Source organism: Lathyrus oleraceus, chromosome 2 (assembly GCF_024323335.1).
Source record: "Lathyrus oleraceus cultivar Zhongwan6 chromosome 2, CAAS_Psat_ZW6_1.0, whole genome shotgun sequence".
NCBI classification, from domain to species: Eukaryota; Viridiplantae; Streptophyta; class Magnoliopsida; order Fabales; family Fabaceae; genus Lathyrus; species Lathyrus oleraceus.
The window spans coordinates 264,610,847-264,636,044 of NC_066580.1; the positions used below are offsets into that span (position 1 = coordinate 264,610,847).

At 37.1% G+C, this 25,198-nt stretch overlaps 1 non-coding gene across 1 annotated transcript; it reads right to left on the bottom strand.

The window, feature by feature from the left end:
- Positions 1 to 16,166: 16,166 nt before the first annotated feature.
- LOC127124891 (small nucleolar RNA R71) lies at positions 16,167 to 16,273 on the bottom strand. The gene has a single exon (XR_007804369.1). It is a non-coding gene; the product is annotated as a small nucleolar RNA R71 (small nucleolar RNA).
- Positions 16,274 to 25,198: the final 8,925 nt, after the last annotated feature.

A 25,198-nucleotide genomic window follows, 5' to 3' on the forward strand; every position in this document is an offset into this window, starting at 1 on the left:
TGCTTATTTACTCTGATTATATGTTAAATAATTTGGGATAGAAAAAGGGGTGTTACAGCGAGAACCTGGATGGGCGAGATATCCATCTCGAATCCTAGTCTCTAGAGCTCGTGGTATCCACCATGTTCCTTTTCCATCTTATTTGCAAAAGGGTTTTATATTTTTAGATGTTTTGAGGTTTGATTGAGAAAACGTTTGAAGAAGTCGCATTGAAAGTTTTGAATAATGATGAGAGCTTGGATGGGAGAAATATCCATCTCGAATCCTAGCCTCTGGAGCTCGTGGTATCCTCCCCGTTCCTTTTCTATATTTATTAAAAAGTGTTTAATAAGAATTAAGTGTTTTTTTTATTGGGAAAATAACTTGGCGTTGGATCAAACATTTTATTAATGTTTTCAAAAAGATGATTTGACAAAATGGTTTGAAAATTGAAAAAGATGGAAGATTAAATATTGAGAAGTTTGGATGATAGAAATGAATTGAAATTGTTTGGTCTTTATTTGGAAAAACGGGCTTGACGTTGGATCAAGCGCATTTTTTTTTAATTCTTTTTGAAAATGATTGATTTTACGCTAATCTTGAATCAGTTAACTAACGTAATCAAAACAAAATAAAGAAAAATGGTACAATTATTATAAGTCAAGGGAATGGGGGTACACTTGTTAAACGGGGATATAAGATAAAACGATAAACATACAGACCCATTAAATAAGTGAACGTAAATAGTAAGGACTCATTGTAAGAAGGCCCAAGAGTAAGCCATAGGATCAAAACTTGACTGAAATCGAAAGCACTAAATTTGTCTCTAAGTTAACTTAAAGTTGATTCATGCGGGAATCACTGTATAAGAAGCCGAGCAACTAAATCTACGTGTCCAAACAATTTCCTAGAACTAAATTGAATTGTAACTTCTAAATCGTAACGCAATAATAAGCCAAGCGACAATCAAACTCATTATTTTTATAGCAATGTTAAAAATTTTAAATCAACATAGTAATTGAAAAAAACAAAAAACTAACACAACCTCCACTCCCACAATAAATCCATATTGTTTAGAAACAAAATAGAGCTAAAAAATGCAAACACACGAAATGGAGCTAAAAATGAAATATGCAAACAATATTGATATACTACAAAAACATATATGTGCAATTCAAACAAACCAAAAACATATATATATATATATATATATATATATTATATATATATTATATATATATATATATATATATTATATATATATATATATATATATATATATATATATATATATTATATATATATATATATATATATATATATATATATATATATATATATAACTCTCTATTATAAAATAACAACCTGTTATAAACAAGTAAATGAAAAATCTAAAAACAAACAGATAAAATGAAACAAAATCAGAAGGATGAAAACGCGAAAGATCGTGAAAAAATATTACGCGACGGACGACGGAAGTTATGCATGACAGAGGGACCAGGTTGCTTGGTAAATTTTGAAGGGCTCAGTGGTTGAGAAGAAAGGGTTATCAAAATTATGGCCATAACGCTAGAGGTTGGATGAATGTTTCCATTGTTCTATTTGAAACAAGTGGTGATGCAGTTTAAGCAGTGATATGTGATGGTGCGTCAAGGTTGAGGTGTTGGTGTATGTCGAGTTAAGAGTGTTTACACAATTAATGGCTTGAATAGAGTGGAGCAAGGTTGTGTTGATATTTTTTGAAGTGTTTTGTGAGGTTTGGGGCTTGTAGTGTAGAGGTTTGTTTGCCATAAGAAGTGTTGTCGGTGGTTAGCAAGGAGGTATTTTACGGTTACAATATGGTAGTGAAAAGTGGTGGAAGTTTGAGCTTAAAGGCGGAGTGAGTATTATGATGGAGGTTATATGGTGTTCACGGTGGTTTCAAGGATGGAACAAAATGTTCATTAGTTGTTTCATGGTGGTTTAGAAAGAAGAATTAGGTGGTGGAAATTGTGACTTATCGTATGAGGTCGGAGAAGGGAGGAACTGAGAGTTAGAAGGGAATGGTGGTTTCGACAAACAAGGGATAGGTTAAAACAAAATGAAGATGCAGAGGTGCGACGTGTGTTGATGTAGGAACTTCAATGGTGGATGGAGGAAGGGTTATGGTTTATAGGAGAGGCAGGGAAGAAGGACGATAGTGAGTACGGATGATGAATAAAAGAAAACAAATCGATATTAAATTTGAAATAATGCATTTGTGTTTTTTGTCGTAGCAGTAGATGGTAGGAAAATAAACAAGTGATGTGATATAATGTATCAAAGCAATCTTTTTTTTGTTCACCTCAATGTTTTCTTCTTTTGTATGGATATGAGTGCGATGAGTGAAAGAATAGTGTGGTCTCCTATTTTTTTAAACATATTTGGACTTATCTAAGGGATAACAACTTTTTATGCACTGCTAGCCAGTTGAAACTCTGGAATCGGATCATGTGAAAAAGGAAAAAACACGTCCAATCAACATTAGGTGAAGCCTCCTCTTCCGACTTTTTAACTGCCTTGCCCCACTTCTAAAAATTTATTTTCAATCTATCCCATTCGGGAAAAAAAATCCCAGAATACCCTATTTTTAGATTGTACTCGCCCAATGAATGAACGAGTTCATGAAGGCAATTTTTGGGAAGAAGGGACTCGACCAATGGTTGGACGAGGCATTGAAAGTTTTTTTTATAGTGTTAGGACTCGGTAATGGATGGCCAAGTTGTTGAACGACTTTTTTTATTTGTTTTTTTTAAATCAAGGAGAGTTTCTTTAAGGTCTTTCAATGCCTCGTCCAACCATTGGTCGAGTCCCTTCTTCCCAAAAATTGCCTTCATGAACTCGTCAATTCATTGGGCGAGTACACTCTAAAAATAGGATATTCTGGGATTTATTTTCCAGAATGGGGTAGATTGGGAATAAATTTTCAGAAGCGGGGCAAGGCAGTAAAAAAGTCTCCTCTTGTAGCAAAACTAAAATTTGGATAAGAGAGACGTTGGAGAGGGGAGCATGACCTCCTTCAATTGGTTTTCTTTCCTTTTAATTTTTTCCACTTATTTTCTTTTGTTATTTTCTTATTATTGTTTTTTTTCAAAAAGTATGTTTCAATAATTAAATTAAAAATAAATAAAACAACTAAAATTCAATCTAAAAACTCGATTAATTCTAATTATTTGTCTTGATTATTTTGACTAGAAAACAAAAATAAACTGATTAAAAATAAATACCAATCAAAAACAAAAAGGATCGAAAAATTAAACCGAATACACCAAAATGATTAGCATGAAATAAACATCTAGAAAACAGACAGGTTTTAATCGAATTTTGAAGTAAAAAATGTTCGATTGAAAGGAAAAGGCTCAAGTTGATCAAAATGCGACCGAAAAAGTAGTCGAAAAATATAACGAGCACACCATGTTAAATTGCATGAAACGTAGATAAATTAAACTGACGTCTGGAAGCTCGTTTTTGAAAAAAAAAATCCCGCTAATTTTATGCACATTTTAGAATCAATTCAATTGATCTGTCTGTATGTCTGAAAATTTATTCAGGTTGACATTTTAGGAGTTATGCGAGATGAAATGCAGGTGATGTAAATGCTATGATGAATATACCGATTCATTGAATGAGGGATAAAATTGGGGTATGACAGTTGCTCCTATTTAATTATCATTAACCAGAGAATATGAAGACGAACACTCTTCATATTATCGTGGTGGGAGATAATTAAATACTAAAAGACCTGAATATTATCTTTGAATGCAGATGACATTAGATGGTATGTTATGCATGCATGAAGGAAATTTTTTCATTTTATTTTCTTGGGATATGATGTGATAAGAGGTGAACCATAGCTGGATATTTATGATGGATGAATAATGGAAAATGGACCAGTGGGGAATGATGGAAATATGGTAGCGGTGAACATCAAGGAATGGAAATGAGGATTTAGAAAGGTGAAGACTCACCGCGGATAACAATCTTGCTGGAGAAAAGACGTTGGGGAATATTAAAAGAGAGTTTAATTAACTGATTAGAGATGAAATGGCTATACCTTAGAACACATCTGAGAGTTAGGAAGTCAGAGATATCTAACAAGAAACTCATCCCACACAAGGATCTGGAGTTTTCTAACAAGAAAATCATTCAATCAAACAAAACAAAGATCCCTAACAAGGAATTCATCTAAAATAAACTCGAGAGCTTTCTAACAAGAAAGTCAACCATACAAAAGAAACTTAGAGATTCCATACAAAGAAATCAACCAAGATAAGACTCGGGAGTTTTCTAACAAGAAAATCATCCGCACAAAATGCTTTGTAGATTCTTAACAAAGAATTAATCAAGACAAACGTTGAAGTCTTATAACAAGAACAACATCCAATTTTCTAGGAATTACTTAAAAATGAAGATTCAAACATGATTTTCTAAGAAACATTGGGACAAACTGGGTAATAAAACTCTATGTGTGTGCCAACAAAGTTGGACTTAGACCGTAAGCATTAGTTACAACCAGCTTTTAATGGATTGGTGCAAATTATAACTCGACTTTAAATTATTCCAATAACAATTGGAATTTGAAAGGATACCAGTGACAATTAGATTTTTAAGTACCAATGACAATTGGATTTTAAAACGGTATGCCAGTTGTAAGACCCCAATTTTGACCCTAAGATCCCTCATGCAATTTCATCATATGCATTAGCATTGGGATCATACCTTGGCATCCTCCTTACCCCTCTTTCATTGGGTTTGTTCTGGGAGAGGTCACCAAGCACTATGTGATTGTATCATACTTGTATATCATCATTTTTTACTAACCAAAATACCAAAAATATGTCTTTGCATTTGCCTAACTCTTATGTAGGTGGGGCATGATCACCATTGATCTATCAAGTTCATATCTAGGGTTTGAGACCCTCATGACAAAGAGCACAAACATTAATTGATCCAAGAATGATTATGAGCATCATATATGAGTTCTATTGATTCCTACATGTTATATTGATCAAGTTTTCTTCAAGATTTTGGAGGTGATTTGCCTTGGAAACCCTAGTTTGACTGGGTATTTTGAGTAACTCCTCCAACAAGTTATCTCACCAATTGATCAAATTTCTCAAGGGACACTTCAAAATTTATCATCTTATTCATATATGATCTACCATGAGCACAGAAAGTCAAGAGAATTGAAGGTTAGCAAGTTGGTTGATGGTGGTTAACTAGATGAAATCATCTAATCAAAACTAGGTCTCCCTAGATCCTATCTCCTACAATTTTCACCATATGAAAATGATTCCAAGAGAAAAGTTACTATAGATGACATTACAAACAACTTTTATGTTTAGACCTAGAGCTAGGTTTGCTTGGAAAGGCATTTTCTATGTTGAAACATTATAGGTCATTTTGTCTAAACCCTAATTTGAAAGTCAACTTCCCAAGGCCATAACTTGCTCAATTTTTATGAGATGAAAGATTTCCAAGTTTCACAATCAAATTAAAGATGTCTACTTCAACTTTTATGTTTGGAGTGAAAGCAAATTCAACTTTTATAGGCATGTGATATGAGGTTACATTATAGGTCATTTTTGACCTATACCATTGAACAAGTGATTTTTCCAAACTTCAAAAATGAATTACTCTATAATTCTAAATACAAATGACATGAACTTGGTGACTCTTTTTAAGGTCTTTAAAAGAGCTACAACTTTTATGAAGACAATTTTCTCGTTTGAAGCTCACATAAAAAGTTATGTAAGGTGTAATATTGAGATATATGGCTTGACACTTAGAAATATTTTAAACATGTTGAAATTTCCAAACTTCCACCTCAAACTTCTCCATGTTCCAAGCTCCAAATGAAAAAGTGTTGAAAATCAAACTTGTTCCACTTGATCCAAGCTTTCCAAAGAACCCAAGTTCATGCATTTTGGATGCGGTTTTCTAGGCCTACGCATGGCTTTAACAGGGCTGCATCATTGGAAAGAATCAATTGCACAAACTTCAGTTCACAATGCCTTTCATTCAAGCTTCATTCAGACCTCAATTGGAATCATTTTGGACCTTTTTTGCATTACATCATGGGCCTGTACATGCCCATGCACTTGTTCCATCAACATTTCCAAGTTTGGACAAATTTTTGAAGTGTGCAAATATCATTCCCTTTGGCTATAAATAGAAGGCTTCTGAGCTCATTTGAAGAAGACTTTGCGCACCAACTTTGCCCCCCCATTGAAATCCTCTCATTCTAAAGGAAAACCTGAGAATTTTCAATTTGAAATTTGAGTTTGAATCTCAACTGTTGGAGACTCAAGAACTCCAGGATCCAAAGCCCTACAGCCTTTCTAATCACTTCCTACTAGCTTCTCAAGTGTGATCAGATCGTGTTTTGAGCAAGCAACATCAAGAACTGCATAGCATTGAAGGTAATTTTTAGAAAACTTCATCTCTTCGATTCTCACTCAATTCTACTCAATTCTCTTGGATCTTTGGTTGTCTGAAGTCCTACCAATGTAGGCAAGAAGATTGAGTTGCTTAGAGGTCAAATCGAAGCAACTCAGTTGACACACCTCAAAATTCAACTCCTCATATATTTTTATATATTTGAAGTTATTTGAAATTGAGGTCAAATTCGTGCTCTACGCCATTTTTTCTTTCAGATCACGTCCTCCTTTTTTATTTTGGTGATGGTTAAAGGTGGACCAGTCCGGTGAGGTCCACCGGAGAAGAAGACCGAAGTTACAACTCCGGCCGTGTGTCGGCACATCTCCAACCATAGGATCCTTTTCAAATGTTTTAATCTCATGCGTTGGTTATGAATACCATCCCTACAGCGCATTGACTAATGTCCATTGTGGAACGCACGCTGAGGACCACTTGATCTGCCACCTCAATTAATGAGGGAGATCAAGTGGTCCATGTTTTTTGCTATTTTATAATTTTCATTTTAATACTTTTATTTTCATTAATTCATATTAATTTTAATATTGATCCAAAAAAATATGAGAGTTTCACAAAAAAAAATTCAAATAATTTTCTCTTCCATATTTTGAATTAAAATTATTTTTTGGATCATTATTAATATTTTTCATGATTTAATTGATTTTGTGACTATTTTTAATTGTTTAAAAATACTTTTAAGTCCTTAAATATTCTGAAATTTTTTCTCCAAGGTCCTTTGACCTTGTTTGACCTATGATAAATCTCATGACCATTTCTTTGGTGTTTTGATGAGGTTTTAGGAATTTGACAAACCATATTTAATTTAAATGTCGTATTTTAGTATTTTTAATTTGAATAAATGCCAATTAATTGTGTTGACCACTTGTGATGACTTGTTTGAGTTTGACTCTTGTTGTTGGGCCTTGGTCAAGGTTGATTTGACTTTGTCAAGTTAATATCACTGGATTTAGGGGATTGATGGAATGCACATTCCATCTCCCAAAATGAATGGATGATATTAATTTGGTAAAAGTCCTCCTTTGACCAATTTGAGTTTTGATCCATTCCCCTCCCTCTTCATCTCATTCCCCTTCTTTATGCATTCATCTCATTTGGCCTATGATATCTCAAAGTCCTAAGGCTAGTTGATTGAAAAATCAACATAAGTATGGATGAGATTAGGCCACCTCTTTTGCATATTCTTTTTGTGTGTAGTATGTTTCATGAGCATAGTCCATTATACTATGTCTCTAACATGCATTAACACCAAAATTCCATTGCCCAACCTCAAATAGTTGTCACTTCTACATAAGTCCAATTACGATTGCTTAACATATCGCTAAATTTGTGACACAAAAGGCATAACATTCTAGTTAGTGAGATTATAAGTCTACCCTCTTTCGTTGTATTGTGTGGAAACTTGGCCTTTTTTCCTTCCTTTGGAAGATGTCTTGGCTCAAGGACCCATGCTTGTGATAAGTGGGTTGAGTGTTCTCCAAAGAATGACTTAAAAAACAAAAAGCAAAAGCAAAACAATACTAACTTCTAACTCATTAACAACTAACTTTTAATTTCAAGCCATTTACTTTAATGTCATTTAATTTTAGCCTTTATTCATTTGCCATTATTCATACCATTCTAATTGTTTATGTTAATGCAATTTTCACTTTGTCCATTTGGACCATATTGTGTGATATATCTTGTTTGTGTATACTTTGCTTGTTTGTGTGGTCTTTGACCATTAATGTACATAATAAGAATAAAAACCCTAAAAAAACTTTTGTGTGGACTATTGGCTTGATCTTGGACAATTGGACTTAGAATTTAGGCAACATTCCTATGCTAAAGGACTTGGCCAATGCCAACTTTCTATGAAATCAAGTGCTTGCAATTTGGAACTTCATCTGATACATCATTCAAGATCCCTTTGAGTTCATCTGCAACATGATCATTGTGAAGCTGTTATTTTGAACCTGTGACTTGTGGAATTCATCTGTTACATGGGTTAATTTGAAGAAGATCATGGAGTGGCTAAAGCATGGGTGTGGCTATCTTTATTTGATGCCTTTTCTCTTCAAGATTGATATAATTGTGCATTTGTGCATTGCTTAATTCTAAATGTCCAAGGGAATCTAGGTTTCTATATGGCATTCTTGCCTATTGGATTGCTACCCATCGGTCGGATCTTTTCAACTCTTAACTTTTAATTTTGTACATATGATTAGTCTCTTCATCTTCTCCCCATTTCTTTAATTTCAAAATCTCTCCCCCCCTTTTAAAATTTTCTTTGTTTGAACTTATTTTGTTCTAAACTTTGTCCACTTTGCAAAAAAAAAAGAAAGAAACTTTGGCCTTATGCCATTGCATTTTCAAACTTCTTTTCTTAAATCAAACTTGTAATTAAACTTAACTATACTTGACTTAAACTTTCAGAAAATCCAAAAAGAACTAACTCATTCAAACCATTTTTAGGCCTTTGTGCCTTTCAAACTTAATTTTCGATAAAAGCAATGCATCCATTTGAAATTTGTATCACGAACTACGAGGTTTTGATCCCTCATTTTTATGTTGGTACGTAGGCACAAGTCCGAAGGTCTTGTCAAACACAAAAATATAATTAATGAATTCTTTTCTCATCCCTCCATTCTATTTGTTTGTAAAACATCATTTTTATACCAAATACATATGCACACAAAAAGGGCTCCCTAGGAGTACCTAGGACACTTTTGGTGCTAACACCTTCTCTCTGTGTAACCAACCCCCTTACCTGTAATCTCTGACATTTTATTAGTTTTGATTTGAAAACTTCTTACTTTTGGGTTTTGTTCGTACTTTTTCCCTTTTCCCTTGGAAACAATAAAAGCGCGGTGGCGGCTCTTGTTATTTGATGTCTAGCTTATCCATAGCTTGATGATCATGAATTTATCGCTACACCAGTGATAACTGGACTTTGAAATGATACCAATGACAACTGGATTTAAAGACGCGTTAGTAAAAACTTGACTTTAGATACCAAAAAATACTGGAATTTGAAAAATGACGGCAATAACAATTAGAATTTGAGAATAGATGCTTGGTGATAACCAAACTTCGAAAATGGTGCTAGTGGCAACTAGACTTTGGATGCCAATGACAATTGGAATTTGAACATTGGGTACCAGTTACAACTGGACTCTAATAGGAGACACTCGTGACAACTGGACTTTAGGTACTAATGACAATATGATTTTAAACCGTGGTGCTAGTTACAACTGGACTTTAGAGTCGCCAATGACAATTGGACTTTGGAAATGGTGCCAATGACAACTGGACTTTCAAAGATGATGCTAATAACAATTGGAATTTGCAAACAGTTCCAGTAAAAACTAGACTCTAAGTACCAATTTCAATTGGATTTTGAGGATACCAATAACAATTGGATTTAAAAACAACGTGAAAGTGACAACTGAACTTGAGATACTAATAAAAAAATGGATTTTAAAATGATACGAGTGACAACCATGCTTTGAAAATAATGTCGGTGACAACTGGACCTTTTAAAGATGAACTACCAGACGAGAACTGGACTTGAAGGATAGATTACCAAATGAGAACTGGTTTTTTTGTCTTTTTGTTTTTGTTCGTCAGACGAGAACTGACTTTCAGAAACTCTACTATACAAGAACTGGTTTCTTCTAATTTATTGTCAGACGAGAAATGACTTTTAAATGGGCTACCAAACGGGAACTGGTTTTGAAAAGAAAACTGACTACTAGACGGGAACTGGTGTTAAAAATTGGCTACCAGACGGGAATTGGTTTTACAACTGGCTACCAGACGAGAAATGGTTTTAAGAAATGGCTACCAGATGAGAACTGGTTTTAAAAACGGACTGTCAAACGGGAATTAACCTTCAAATAGTCTACCAGACGAGAATTGGTTTTTTGGTGTTTTATATTTCATGTTATAGGCATGTGCTCAATGAATGAGGTGATATGCATGGCTTAACGCTAGAGCTAAGCGACATGACTAATGCATGAGAAGGATTTATGTAGTGACTCGAAGGTTTCCAAATATGACTTTATGTGGGTGGAAGGGCTCTTTTGCAGTAGAGTTTCCTGTCAAAAAGAAAAAGGTTATTGAATAGGGTGGTAGCATGATTTCTCGAGACTCGTCTTGAACTCAACGGTTGCTGACGAATGGAAAAGTTTGCTTGAGCAGCTTGAAGGCATGGAGAGGACTTTCCCCTTTGTGGATCATCTTGCCCTAGTTTGTTGGGTCTTTGAATACATTCACCTTAAAATAATTTTGGAAGCAACTTGTCATAATATGACCTTGAGATTGTTGTCCCTAATGTTTGAATATTGTAGTGGTCTGCCCCTGATTAACCAATTCTTGGAATGGTAGTCTTACGATTGATCGACATTTGAAGGGTTGGACTCTTTGAGCTCTTTTGTGGTAACTTGCCCTAGTCTGAGTCTTGAAGCGATTTTCTCTTGACTAACCAACTCTTGAGGTGATTGATTCGGATTGACCAATGCTCAAAGTAGTTTTCCCCTGACTGGACTTCTTTCACCTGATCAATTCCTCAACTGACTACGCATTGTTAGAATTTCCTTGGTCAATGATCAGAACATAATACTGACCTAACCATTCATAGTGTGCAAGGTGATGTGATCAACACAAATGATTAGCAAAGATCTTTTGGAGTCAAGTTAACGCAACCTTACTGTAGTATGCTTTCAAAATAAACCTCACCTCAATTAGGTATGTTAAGGGTTGTAATTGGCCTGGTTCACGGATTTTGAAACAAAAGGATATAGGGATCAATATTTAATTTTACCCACCCTTTCTTCTTAATGACCTCTAGTTCCTACGTTCAAAGCACACCATATCAATTATGGGTATTTCTTTTTCATCATCCTCCCTTTGATCTTTGCTTAAACCAAATATTGATAAAGATAAGTGAATGGGAAATGAGTTGATATTTTCTCTTTCTTTTGTTAAATGAAGGAAAAGTAGAAAAAGTGAATAATAATGGACTGATTCAAAAAATTCATGATCACTTTATTAATATTACCATTAAAAGACATGTCAACCAACTCTCTGTCTAAGAGTGGTTGTTTCACTTGGGCTGCCAATTTTCTCCACCATTGTGCATATCCTTTGAAGGTTTTGTTGCTCTTTTGAGATAAGCTTTGCAACTTCATTTGATCTAGAGCCATGTCCAATTTGTAGTGTCACTACTTCAAAAAGGCATTAGCCAAGTCCTCCCAAGAATGAATATGGCTCCTTTCTAACTTCATATACCAACTCAACGAGGCAACACTTACACTGTCTTGAAAATAGTGAATCATCAGCTTATCATTGTGAGTATAGGAGGTCATTTTTTGGTAGAACATCACCAAATGGTGCCTTGTATAAGTATCCCCTATGTACTTCTCGAAGTTGGGTACTTTGAATTTATGGGGTATAACCAGATCTGGCACTAAACACATTTCATCAAGTCTCAATATGCTAAAGCATTCTATAGACCTCAATCATTTCTCAAGATCACGACCTATTTCTACAACTTCACAACTTGAGAGCGCTCCATTTTCATCATTAGACATGCACTCTGAAATTTTGGCACATTCCTTGTGAATTAAGGATTCCCTTCATCATTATGAACAGTTGGAATCTTCTGCACCATGGGGACCTCACTAGATATCAGGATATGCACCGATTGAGGTTGAGTAGGAACTTGTTTAAGAGCATAGTTAGGGGGAAGATCTTACATTGGGTTAGTCACCATAAAAAATTCTGATTAGGGATTGACATTTTCCGCAACAACATGTTAAAGACTTAACATAGCCATCACAAGCTCCAACGTGTGGTCTACTTGGCCTTTTAAGTCATTTATATTCCCTCTTATCTCTTCTTGATCCTGCTTTAAATGCTTTATCGTCCTTCAAAGCTACCATAAGTTCAATACGGGTACCGGGAAATCAGCGGCTGGTTATGGACAAAGCCAAAATGATTTTTGTTGGAAAAGATATGCATGCATGCTGATGAGATACAAATGCAATGGGATGGTTGCAATGAGATACCATGCATTTTTTTTGGCATAGGTTCAAAGGTTATAGGTAAGGACGAATCTTATTGCTTTTCACAATAGGGTTTTCACCGGGTATGATCTAAGGTTTTACAAAGGACCCCAGAGTCACAAATCCATAAGAATGTTTGCCGCTTATGACAAATACATGTTGATCGTCAACTCCTTCAAGGGAATATACTCTGGGTGAGGTTCTTAGCCGAACCTTACAAGGTATCAACCTCAGAAATTTGTATTATGCAACTATCAACTTCGTTCTAGACAGAGTTCTCAGAGTCATGGATTCACAAGAATGTTTGCCGCTTATGGAAAATACTTGTCGGGCGTTAAGTCCTTCTAGAGAATCTATTCTGAGCGAGGTTTTCATATCAATCCTTACGAGGTTTTCACCTTGGGAATCCATACTCCGCAACCATAATTCCTATTTGGCTAAATGGCTCAATTTTCTAAAAAGTCCTTAGAGTCATGGACCCCTTTGAAGCATTGAAGCTTACGGAAAATACTTGTCGGACGATAACACTTTCAAAAGGATCTACTCTAAGTGAGGTTCTCGTACTGACCCTTACGAGTTATTCACCTCAGAAGTCTACACCACTAAACCATCGTCCTATCTCATGTTCTCACTCTAGACTCGGGTAGAGAGTCTTTCCCTCAAGGTTTGCAATCAGAGTATCAATCCAATATCACAACATAATGGTACCATACAACATATGATATCAATATAACAATAGAGATAATGACAATAAAGGAATGCAATCAAAAGGCACACAAACAAACCAGAGTAGGCTGGACTTACTTAGGAATCACATCCCTACAGAGTCGTTATCTTTCGTACCTCGAAAAGTAAGAACACGACATTGCGAATCGCAAACGCACGCTCGCGGGATTTACTTAATAGAGTCGCCCCGAAACATCATTTATTCCCAAGATTGGAAGGGAAAATATGCAACCAAATCATGGTTCGGGAGTCGATTATGCAAAGGGAGGGTATTAGCACCCCTCACGCTTGTGAATAGATCCCAAGTTAAAAGAACTTTACAAAAATTATTTTGAAAAATTTAACAGCTAAAGAAAGTGACCAGACCGAATCGTCTAAACTGGACTACTATTGAAAAGCCTGAATATGCATATATAGAATCAAGTTATGATAATGAGAAAAAATTGATCAATATACTTCTAACAACAATCACTTGTACAATAAAAGTGAAGTCTATTTCCAATGATAAAATACACAAAAACGTAATTGAAACAAATTATAGAACACCTTGTGTTCAATCAATTTCGTTTAGAATTTTGTATGGTTTTATTGATTTTCAAATCCTACCACAATCTAATAGATTGTGATCAACTCAAGAAATCCTTTATCAAAATGTTATCAAAAATTCTAACTAAACGCCTGTAAGACCCCAATTTTGACCATAAGATCCCTCATGCTATCTCATCATATGCATTGGCTTTGGAGATCACACTGATCACACTGAATTACACCGTGTTTTTGACTCAGATTTCACATGTTTATTAGGACTTTATTATCATTTTGTTTGTAATATGCTCTCTTTTATCTTGTTTTCAGATATTTTGCACTTTCGGACTCTTTTGGAAGAAACGAAGCAAAAAGACCTAAAATTAGGGTTTTTCGGCAAAATTACACACATGGCATTGCACATGGCGGCCGCTATTGGAGAAGCCATGAGCCATCAGCCCTCAACTAGGAGGTAACCGCCACGTTCCCATGATCCACCCCATTTACACACATGGCGGGCGCCATGAAGGGATGGCGGGCACCACCTTTGGAAATCACGTTCCCACTAAGGAGAAGTTAGAGGGCACCATGGTCTTTGGAAGCTGCTGAAATCCTCTATAAATAGTTCGTTCCATTTCATTTTCTAATCATCCAACTTAGTTTTACAACACTAAGCATATATTTATAATTTGTAATAGCGGTAATCCGTCACATCGGGGGGTTATCGCACCTTAGTGAGATTGAGTTGGGTCACTTCAAGTTGTTGTCGTCTTTAGCTTAAGGAGTCGGAGATTTATTTTTGTACCAGATTTAAAGCCCTCCATTTGGAGCAGGTTCTTATTTATCGCTTTATTTATTTATTTCCCGCAACGCTTTTATTTTATTTATTTCCCGCATCGCTTTTATTTTATTTATTTCCCGTATCGCTTTTATTTTATTTATTTTCCGCACACGCTTTACTTTATTTATTTTCCGCACTCACTTTACTTTACTTATTTTCCGCACTCGCTTTACTTTATTTATTTTCCGCACTCGCTTTACTTTATTTATTTTCCGCACTCGCTTTACTTTATTTACTTTACGCACTTTGCTCGCTCTCTATGCCTCACATTCTAAAACAAACTTTTCATCATCATTAATACCGTTGTGTTTGTTTGTGTTACCATGTCTGGCTAAATCTTTTAAAGGTTAGAATGTAAGGATCACGGTTAAAGTAATGTTTCACATATTGAATCTGTAGAAATACTTTAAAGGTTGTTTTGATTTTTAACTTGAGTTTTCTAAAACAAACTTGGTTAGTTTTAATTATTCGAGGAGTGCGAAAGCACCCTGGCTTAGTAACTAGGAATTTTTATCACTTTAAGGAAAAACTATTTATGAAACTGTTTTCGGACGCGTTGATAGATTTAAAATCAAGAAACTCCTTGGGTAAACTTTCCAAATCAAAATCACTTTTCAACTAAGTTTACAAGTCTCATTTCTTAAAAATAAGTTTACTACTTTAGCGTTCTGCGCACCTTTTATAAGTGACAATAAGAGGCCTTAATTTAAGGGTAAACTCGGTCCTGAATACGCGAAAGCGACAATTCCTGTTAAATGGATTCTTTTCAAGAGTAGAAAACATTGCCTCATAAGTAGTTCTATTTAGACAATCGAAATATCACTTAACTGGCGTGAGATACATTCAACCTGTCTTTACCTGCATTTATTATTTAGCGTTGTTTTGCAAACCCAATATCTCTTTTATACCGTCTTAGATAAACACCGTAACAATAGTAATCGATAGATTGACGATTGGTCTCTGTGGGATCGATATTCTTTTATATTACTTTGACGTAATTCGTGCACTTGCGAATAACACACGGTCAGGTTTTTGGCGCCGTTGCTGGGGACCAACTTCGTCAAATTTCGTACCATATTGTTACACCGTATAGACTATGGCACTATTAGCCGGTAAATGCAAAAACCCGTAGTACCGGAAATTTAGTAGATCCTTTAACGGAACCCGAATGTTACACTCGTACACGTCTCTTACTCATTCGAATTAAGAAAGCTATGGTCGAGTATCGCGACCGGAGACCTCTTAAGGAATTTGTCCAACCCTCTGACGAGGAACCTAGTTCGAGTATAGTAAACCCCCTTATTCCTGCTAACAATTTCGAACTAAAACCGTCTTTGTTGCAATTAGTGCAACAGAACCAATACGCGGGTGTCGCTACTGAGAACCCGAATCGACATTTAAAAGTTTTTATCCAACGGCGCTTCACCCGATGCGATCCGTTTAAGATTATTTCCGTTCTCCCTCAAGGATAGAGCACGTTCATGGCTAGATTCACTTCCAGCTAATTCAATAACTACCTGAGAAGACCTTAGGAGAGTATTCCTTGCTAGATATTTCCCCCTAGTAAGACTGTTGTTCTTCGAAACCAAATAACTAGATTTGCTCAAAACCAAGGAGAATCGCTTTTTGAAGCTTGGGAGAGATATAAAGAGCTATTAAGAGTCTGCCCACACCATGGCCTAGAACAATGGATGATCATTCATACCTTCTACAATGGACTCCATTATAACACCAAGATGAGCATCGACGCTGCCGCAGATGGCGCGCTGATGAACAAACCTTATCCAGAAGCTTGTGACCTAATTGAGGATATGGCCCAAAACCATTACCAATGGGGAACTGAACGAGCATCAATAGAGAAAAAGCAAACCCAAGGTGGAATACATGAGGTAAGCTCTCTAGACATGATGCAGGTGAAAATGGACGCTTTAGCCCTTAGAATCGAACATATGTCTACAAACACTAACACCACAACAGTTGTCCACACAGAGTGCGAACTCCGTGGATCTAAAGGACACAAATCAGTAGAGTGTAACCTTTTGAACGACCTGAACACCGGCCAAGTGAATTACGCCCAAGGTAACCCATTTTAAAACACTTACAACCCTGGATGGAAGAATCATCCGAATTTCTCCTATAAAAACCAGAACCCTATCCAAAATCATGCACCTTAGAGACCGCAAGGTTATCAAGCCCAAAAACCAAACCAACCTATGCAAGATGTGCCCCAGAAGTCTAACCTTGAGAAAATCATGGAGAGATTTATATCGGGCCAGACTCAGCAAAATAAAGAATTCCTAAACCAGAACATTCACGTAAACGAACTTATAACACAATTAGGAACCAAGGTTGATCAGATAATCACTCACAACAAGATGCTTGAAACCCAGATCTCACAGGTAGCACAAAACCAAACCCCACAAACTACACCTGGAGGCCAATTCCCTGGACAACCTCAACCAAACCCTCGAGGGCAAGCTAACGCTATCTCGTTACGAAGTGGGATTGCTTACGAAGGGCCTCATAACCCAGCAATGAGCGAGTCCAAAACTTCTATACCTACCAACCAAGAAGAGGAACCGGAGGAAACTGAGAAACAAACCAACCAAGAAGGTGAAGCCAAGGATAAAACTTACAAACCGCCACCCCCGTACAAACCACCAATCCCATATCCGCAAAGACTTAAACAAACCAAAGTCAATGACCAATACCAAAAATTTATAAAAGTGATAGAAAAGCTTCATGTAGAGATTCCTTTCACCGAAGCTATCACCCAAATTCTATCTTACGCCAAGTTTCTCAAAGACATCTTAACCAACAAGCGTAGGCTCGACGATCCAAAACCCTTGGAATGCAACTTTATTTCTGAGGATAAACTTGCTAAGAATGAGAAAGACCCTGGTAGTTTTTCTATACCTTGCATTTTAGGGAGTCATGTGATCGACAAAGCTTTCCTAGACTTAGGAGCTAGAGTGAGTTTAATGCCCTTAGTTGTATATAAAAGGTTAAACTTAGGAGAATTGCAACCAACTAAGATGTCCCTCCAATTAGCCGATAGGTCCGTTAAGTATCCTATAGGCATTTTAGAAGACATCCCAGTTAGGATCGGTCAACTTTATATCCCAACAGACTTTGTGGTCATGGATATCAAAGAAGACGAAGATATCCCTATCCTTTTAGATAGACCATTCTTATCAACAGCCGGAGCTATAATAGATGTCAAAAGAGGGAAATTAACCTTCGAAGTAGCGGATGAAAATATCGAGTTCATTCTTTCGAAATTCCTGATGGCACCAATTCTAGGAGACGCATGTTATGCGATCGATATCATAGATGAGTGCATAAGAGAATTCGGTCAAGGAGAACCTAAGATCGAACCATTTTCAAACCCGAATGAAAAGGATGACGAGCTAGAGGAAACGGAACCTTACACTAACGAATGTATGGATCTTACTCCAGACCCTTCGCCTAATTCTCAAAAACTAGCTCAAGAACTTAAGGAACTACCCAAGAACCTAAGATATGAGTTTTTGGATGAAGAAATGAACCGCCCGGTAATAGTTAGTGCCACCTTAAACCAGGATGAGACGAATCGACTCTTGAACAATTTAAGAAGATACCCCTCTGCCATAGGGTACAACATCTCTGATTTAAAAGGTATTAGCCCATCCGTGTGTACGCACAGGATCTCACTAGAGGAGGATTCAAAACCTTCCAGAGAACATCAGAGACGAATCAACCCTGTAATGAGCGAGGTGGTGAAGAAGGAAGTCCTTAAACTACTGGAAGCCAGTATAATCTATCAGATCTCTGATAGTAAATGGGTAAGTCTTGTACATGTGGTACCCAAGAAGGGAGGTATCACAGTCGTGCAAAACGAAAAGGGAGAGCATGTCACTAAACGCATAGAAGGAGGATGGAGGATGTGCATAGATTATAGGAAGCTAAATAAGGAAACTAGGAAAGACCATTTCCCCCTTCCATTCATAGATCAAATGCTTGAGCGTCTTGCCAGACACTCTTACTTTTGTTATCTTGATGGATATTCTGGATTTTTCCAAATGCCCATACACCACGAGGACCAAGAGAAAAAACATTTACCTGTCCTTACGGAACGTTTGCTTACAGACGAATGTCGTTTGGACTTTGTAATGCGCCAGCTACTTTCCAACGTTGTATGATGTCAATCTTCGCAGATTATCTCAACGGAATCATGGAAGTATTTATGGACGACTTCTCGGTGTGTGGATTAGACTTTGAATACTGTCTTATTAACCTTGAGAAAATCCTAGAGAGATGCGTAGAAGTTAACCTTGTGTTAAACTGGGAGAAGTGTCACTTTATGGTTAAAGAAGGCATAGTGTTAGAACATATAATATCTGAAAGAGGCATTGAGGTCAATAAAGCAAAAATAGAAGTTATAGAAAACCTTAACCCTCCTAAGACAGTTAGAGAAGTCTGTAGTTTCCTTGGACACGTCGGTTTCTACCGACGCTTCATAAAAGACTTCTCTAAAATAACAAAACCCTTGACCGACCTTCTGATGAAAGACATTGAATTCATTTTCGATGAAAAATGCATCAAATCCTTAAATCAGGTAAAACAAGCATTAATTTCAGCACCCATTCTACAAACCCCGGATTGGACTAAACCCTTCGAAATGATGTGTGATGCTAGCGATTTCGCTATAGGAGTTGTTTTAGGGTAAAGAAAAGATAAGAAACTACACGTAATATATTACGCTAGTAGAACCCTAGATGCCGCTCAATTAAATTATACAACAACAGAGAAGGAACTCCTAGTTGTATTTTTTGCAATCGATAAATTTAGGTCTTATCTTGTAGGATCTAAGATTATAGTCTATACAGACCATGCAGCTATCTGTTACCTTCTGAGCAAAAAAGATGCAAAACCTAGATTACTCAGGTGGATCCTTTTGCTACAAGAATTCGACTTAGACATTAGAGACAAAAAAGGAACAGAAAACGTAGTTGCTGACCATCTTTCAAGATTAGAGCATTTAAAGCCAGACCATTTACCTATAAATGATGACTTCACCTATGACAGACTGATAGCTAAGATAGATACCGCTCCCCTTGAACCTGATAGAGACAACCTTGGGACCATTTCAGAAATTAGTAGAGTACCATGGTACGCTGATTTTGTGAACTATCTAGCCGCTGATATCATACCACCCGACCTCAACTATCAACAGAAGAAGAAATTCTTTAAAGATATAAGACACTTCTATTGGGACGAACCACTCCTTTTCAAAAGAGGAACTAATAACATATTTCGATGTTGTGTCATGGAAGAAGAAGTCAGAAACATCATAGAGCATTGTCATTCTTCACCCTATGATGGACATTCAAGCACATCCAAGACATACGCTAAGATCCTTCAAGCTGGTCTTTATTGGCCAACATTATGGCGTGATGTCCATACTTATATTGTCCAATGTGACCGGTGCAAGCGCGCTGGGAACATCTCAAGACGTGACGAAATGCCTTTGAAGAACATCCAAGAAGTTGAACTATTTGATGTTTGGGGTATCGACTTCATGGGACCTTTTCCATCTTCATTAGGAAACATGTATATTTTGGTAGCAGTTGACTATGTGTCCAAGTGGATAGAAGTTATCGCCGCACCCACCAACGACCTAAGAGTAGTCATCAAGATGTTCAAGAATAATATCTTTCCCAGATTTGGAGTGGCACGACTTGTCATAAGCGATGGTGGATCACATTTTATATCCAGGATATTTAATAAGCTCTTAAGGAAATATGGAGTAAAACACAGAGTAGCAACACCATATCACCCCCAAACTAATGGTCAAGTTGAAGTATCTAACAAAGAGATTAAGCAGATCTTGGAGAAAACTATATCAATATCTAGAAAAGATTGGTCTGAAAAGCTAACAGAAGCACTGTGGGCTTACATAACTGCTTACAAAACCCCTATTGGAACTACACCGTACCAGTTGGTCTACGGGAAGTCAGGCCACTTACCTTTTGAACTCAAGCACAAGGCAATTGGGCCATCAAGATCCTGAATTTGGATTACCTGGCATCTGGCAAGAAGCGAATCCTTGATATTCACAAATTGGAGGAACTCCGCCAGAATGCTTACGAGAATGCCGTTATATACAAAGAGAGAACCAAAGCTTGGCACGACAAAAGGATCGTGAAAAAGGAATTTAATATAGGAGGCTCTGCTCTCCTCTTCAATTCGAGATTACGTCTTTTTCCAGGTAAGCTGCGTTCGAGATGGACAGGCCCCTTTGAGGTGTCCAAAATCCTAAAATCTGGAGCAGTTGAAATCCGGAACAACTCCTGTAATCCGTTTGTGGTAAATGGACAAAGACTGAAGCAATACCAAGGAGGTGACATCCCCACAGAATGTCATGACCAAACTCTGATCGACCCTCTAGTTCCTACCTCTAACATATAAAGTTCGAATCGTCAAGCTAACGACGTTAAACAAGCGCTGCATGGGAGGCAACCCATGATTTCTTTTCCTTTACTTTTACTATTTTCAATTTATATTTTTATTTATTTTATATATATGTATATCTATGTGGAGACTAACAGTTATAATATTTGTGATTTCAGGTGTCCTCTGTTTCTAATATAACTTTTCAGGAATGGAGAATATCGACACTATGCCAGTAATCTTTCGTAACCCAGTTCAAGAGCAGCGCTACGCCATGCTTTCACAACACCCAATGCTGCCCACCAGATATCCCGACTCGAGTTGCATGGAGGCATTAGGCATTGAGCCTAGTGTCAGGTATTTGTGTAATCAGTTGCAGTGGGATGAATACACTGATGCTATGCACGTGACTTACAGGAACCTGACTTTGGAGTTCCTGAGCTCGCTTATCTACGAGCCCTATGTTGGTCACGCCAGTGATGGAGGATACATTAATTTTAGGTTGTTTGGGGCAGAGTACACCTTCAACCACAAGCGTTTCGGCGACTTGCTTGGTTTTCAGACTGCCTATGATGCTTCATCTGAGCTCTCTATGAGATACTTTCTGAGCCGAGACGTCGAGAAGTTTTGGAGCGATATTATATGTGGAGGTAGTCCTGACCCTTCCACCCAAATCTCCAACAAGATTCACAACCCTACTTTCTGATACTTCCAGATGATCATTGCCCACACCTTCCTGGGGAAGAGTGACCCTGATACGCATGTGAGTGCTGAAGAGATCTTCTTCATGTACTGTACCACTCAGTCACGCTCGGTAGATTGTGGAGCTTTCTTGATCGAGAGTCTATATCTTAATGCTCGCTCTGCTGCGAGCCCTATACATGTTGGAAGCACGGTGACTCATATAGCCTCAGCCCTGGGACTCGATAGAAGACTATCTCACCCGACGTCTTATTGCAGCTACACCTTGATGGATATTGATTTCTGTCTGGACTGTGGCCTCATGAGGAGATCTTCTTTCCAACCGGATCAATATAGGCTATTAATCGAGGGTGAGACCATTCACTACTTCACTTTACCTGACCCTCAGGTTTGTGTGATTGATCAGGCCAACTGGGCATACGCCATAGAAGGGAAGGGAGAGACGCTAGACGCGCCGAAGATCGCACCGATCAGAATCAAAGTCCGTACCAACAATCAGAATCTCCAGACTCCGAGCATGCAGTCTGAATTAGTTAAGCTTTGCATGGAGATAGCTCAGCTTCGCCAGGAGCTTGTTGATGTTGCTTTGCAGGTTGAAGTATCAATTGCCTCACATGACACCGAGACTGATATGCTGCATGATGAGATCGCCGATCTCCGACGCCAGATCGCAGAGCTTCAAGGATACGAAGACGAAGAGACTCCACCATACCCCGAGCATTGATGCCATCATGAACCGAGAAATACCATTTGAATTTCCCTATTTTTTCCGTTACTTATTACTCATGCCTATTTTTATTGTTTCCTATGACATTATGCTTGCTTTATTTTTCCTAAGATCTCTGGACTCGTGAATTATTATTGACTCTTCATACACACACACACACACACACACACACACACACACACACACACACACATATATATATATATATATATATATATATATATATATATATATATATATATATATATATATATATATATATATATATATATATATATATATATATATATATATATATATATATATATATATATATATATATATATATATATATATATATATATATATATATATATATATATATATATATATATATATATATATATATATATATATATATATATATATATATATATATATATATATATATATATGCATTATTATTATTATGTCTTTATGTCCATTTTGTTTTATTTTATTTTATTTTACTTTACTATTTCATTTTGTTTTATTTCATTTTGTTTTATTTTATTTTGTTTTGTTTTATTTTATTTTGTTTTACTTTATTTTATTTTATTTTATTTTATTTTATCAAGCTTAAATCAAAAACAAACAAAAAAACAGCATTCATGGATACCTATATGCACCCCCCCCCCCCCTTTTACAAAAAAATGAAGACAAAAGGATAAAAGCCCAAGTAGCAATGAGCATAGCCGGCCCAACCGAATCCGAAGACATGGCGGGCGCCATAGGCTTCATGGCGGGCGCCATGACGTAACGGGCAGATTTCTCTTTTTCACCATTTATACCTTATTCAACCTCTCCAAACTCATTTTTCTTCTGCTCCCAACTCCACCAAAGTTCATAAAAAATTCCCAAGCTTCTCATTTTCACTACAAGTCATTACCATTTCCCAACTTCACTTCTCCATTTCTCCACCAAAAATCCGTTAAACTCCATTTTTTTAATTTCTTTTCTATAAATACTCATTTTTCTCTACAATCACCATTAATGGCCAGAATGGAGTTTAACAACATCATTCTTCGTGGAGGAAAGCACGGTGAGCGACAAAACAAGATTTTGAAAAGATTGCAAACTCGGGAGGTCCTCGCTACCAGGTATGTCGGTGAAGACTGTTTGTACACTCTAGGCACATACCATAGTGTTTTCCACATGCTTGATAATTTAGGATTACACGATATTTTTGCTAGTAAAGCACCCACCTACGATAGGCTCACTAGGGAATTTTTGAGTTCCCTAATTTACACTGTTTACCTCGGCACTGCTAACACGGTAGGTCTGGCGCGACCAGTCACCTGCTTATGATATTTCTGCTGCATCACCTGCACATACCGCACCTTCTTCCTCTAACCCTTTTGCAGGTACCACTCCCGGTTTCTACATCATCGAGAAGATGTGGCGCGAGCACCTGGCTCGTGAGGAAAGGTGTGACACCCTCCTGAATACCATAAACCAACAACTGTCAGATAATATGAGTTTTATGGTAGCTTCCCAGCAGCGTAGTGAGCAAGCACATCGGACTGTCACTGAGTCCTTGCTTGCGATCACTAATGAGCAACAACGTCAGCGACAGGCTAATGAGCGTCACTTCGCTCTCATCGAGGCCACCCAAAGATATCTCCTAGGTTGCTCTCAGCAGCTGCAGGAAGGACTTAGTACTCGAACCAGACGTCGTCGATCCAGGCGTCCTGACCAGGGTGGTGACGGTGACGGTATCGGTGCTCACCCCTAGCTCTCTCTCTCTCTCTCTCTCTCTCTCTCTCTCTCTCTCTCTCTCTCTCTCTCTCTCTCTCTCTCTCTCTCTCTCTCTCTTCCAGGTTACTCCTACCCTATCTCATATCGAAATATTGAGGACAATGTTCAGTGTAAGTGTGGGAGGAGATTTTATCGTTTTTCATCTTTCCTTTATTTTTATTGCTTTTTATCGCTTTCCTTTACTTTTATCGCTTTTTACCGTTTTCTTTTAATTTTAGTATGTTTTATGTTTTAGTTGCTTGTTTTTCCCTTTCAATAAAATAACATGTGTCTGACGAGTCATCTGTGTAGTGTATCCTTATTTCCCCCATTTCTTTAACCTTACCAAAATTTTTTTAGCCAAGAAAACAGTACATCTTGAACATTCAGCCTATAAGACAGGTTTATAATAGGATGTAAAAGACTTGGGAAAACTTTTTCTAAAAATCGGTATTGTCTTAACACCTTAGGCTTCATGATTATAAGAGTCGATCCCGATACCCCATAGGCTGTAGCCCCAATTTTTGTTCCAAATAAGTCCTTAAGTAGTTTATCCTAGCAGTCAGCTCCGGCTTAAGCATGCTCTACGTAGGGGACCGATGAAAATAAGTGAATGATCACAAAAATTCTTGCTTTGTTCTCAAATCGCATGAAAATCCGGGCTAGGTGACTATCACACGGTCATTTAACCCAGCAAAATAAAAACATATGCGGAACATGCAGAAGAAAAATAAAAAAAATAATAAGCCTATTTGTTTGTTGGTTCAGAGGTATCTGGTGCTGAACTTGGTAGGGTGGATTACGATCCAATCCCCCACAACTGCAAATTGGGTTAAATAAAAAGGTTACACCAACTTATGTACCGGAGCCCCATGCTTAGAAAAATAAAATAATAAGCCTATTTGTTTGTTGGTTCAGAGGTATCTGGTGCTAAACTTGGTAGGGTGGATTACGATCCAATCCCCCACGACTGCAAATTGGGTTGAATAA